Source organism: Galeopterus variegatus, unplaced genomic scaffold (assembly GCF_000696425.1).
Source record: "Galeopterus variegatus unplaced genomic scaffold, G_variegatus-3.0.2 Scaffold3607, whole genome shotgun sequence".
Taxonomy (NCBI): domain Eukaryota; kingdom Metazoa; phylum Chordata; class Mammalia; order Dermoptera; family Cynocephalidae; genus Galeopterus; species Galeopterus variegatus.
Window position 1 is genome coordinate 143,969 of NW_007729718.1, and position 1,973 is coordinate 145,941.

At 40.1% G+C, this 1,973-nt stretch overlaps 1 pseudogene; it reads right to left on the reverse strand.

The window, feature by feature from the left end:
* Positions 1 to 422: 422 nt before the first annotated feature.
* LOC103601150 lies at positions 423 to 1,415 on the reverse strand (annotated as a pseudogene).
* Between the last annotated feature and the right edge of the window lie 558 nt (positions 1,416 to 1,973).

Consider the following 1,973-nt stretch of genomic DNA (forward strand, 5'->3'; position numbering starts at 1 on the left):
TCTGGTCCCTTTACCAAAACTCTACATCACTTATGATATTACTTACAATATTCTTCATTGCAAAAAATATGCAGGCAAACATAAGTTTGCTGATTTTTACTTAATCTAATTTAAAAATAGATAAAATACTTAAATTCTCATCACACAAACCTTAGTTTTTACATTCATCAAAACATTTTAAAATTACTCAAACACAAGAATTGGAAGTGCGTGTGCTCACTTGGAAGAGAACTACACAATTTATTCTCCAAAAGTAAAAGCAGACCTGAAGCATCACGTTACTGGAACATTTTAAACATGTTGACATGTTCTTATCTTCTACACTTCAATGAAAGCTGCTTGTACAAACTGTTTAATGAATATGTGCCCTAATAAACAAGCAAGATATCTGATGTAGTACAGAAGCCAGAAACTGAGTCACTTCATTTCTTTCTGTTGCTTCCAGTTGCTACATAGTTGCAACTCACATAAATATATTTTATGCATCTCCATGTAGAGTCCCAGCATCGAACTGATGGCATTATATTTTTGAACTCCCTACAGCAGTGCTATTTCTGCATGCTTGATTACTTTCTGGGTATCATACTGAAGGAACATGCTGAAAAGAACTAACCCACCATACATTGCCACTGAGTACAGAGTAGCACCAGCCACAGTGGTAGGTGGAAGAAGCATAGATCTCAGTCAAGACACAAAGATGAGACCAAGGCCCACTCCCAGGGGTGCTCTCATGTTCAGAAACTTCTCTCTGGGCATGCACATGGCCACAGTGGAGAGGCCTCCCACCAAGTGGGCTGTGTACCATGCGGCCCTAATGAAAAGAGGTCCCCTAATATTGTCAGAGGAGACACTGCTGCAACCATCACACCAGAATGTAGCAACCAAGCAAGATGCTCTGGGCCTGGGCTCCAGTCATATGGTATTCACCATTTGTCACCCAAGAGCCTCTCATCATGAAGTTCATGAGAGCAAGAGTTGCGGTTATTGCCAAGGCAGACAAAGTGTTAATCTGATACTTTCTGCCAAGTACCTATAGGTAGAATGAATTCTATTCTTCACATATTGAGGCCAAATTACAGCCTTTTTAATAGCTGCAATCTCATCAGACACTCCCAAGCGATAGTAGCACAATGTTCCAAGGCCAATTGCAGCCCCCCAGCAACAAACTATCTTCCCATCTGATCAACTGTACATATTTTTTTCATCGATGGTTCCAATGCCACCTCTTTGAGTTCTTGGCCAGTTCTTCCATGCCAGATCCCAATTCTTGTTTTGGTGGCATATTCCCTGATGGATGTTAAGAGCCACTGATTCTTTGTGATGGAATTCTTCACAAAAGAGGAGGTCTTGGTAACAGCTGGGTGGAAAACCCTGGAAGTTAGTGTCTGGAGGCACACAAGCATGGCGGCCAGCATAGTGGTGCACCAGGTTTATTAAGCAGATCTGAAATGCTCAATTCCTGGTTACTTCCACCACGTATTTCCCCTTCCAGGATAGTGAAACATGCATGCCCCCCCTCTTACATATTTAAAATGTAATTTTAAATATGTAGGATTTGTGAAGTTTCATAAAAGTCAGCAAACTGGTGGCTAATGGATCATATGTTTTGTTTTTGTTTTTTTTTTAAACAGGATTATTTAAAAACAGTTGATTCCACATAAAATCAAGATTTATGACTTTTCTGCAGAAAGTAGAAAATCTGCCAACATTAAGCTGCCATTCCTCCATAGCAATCATTACCTAGAGTTCAGTAGATTAAACACTTTTAGAAAGGGCACGTGCTTTCCAGTGGTCCTAGTACCAACACATTCTAGTGGATAAGCATTTGAGGCTATAGCCCCTGATGTAACTACATGTGGCAAAATCAAGACCAATGATCAGGTATACCCTTTACTGGAGGGAATTCTTATATCAGAGGGAGCTGCAATATAGAAGAAAGATGTTTTCACTACATCACTCAGCCATGAAAAGTT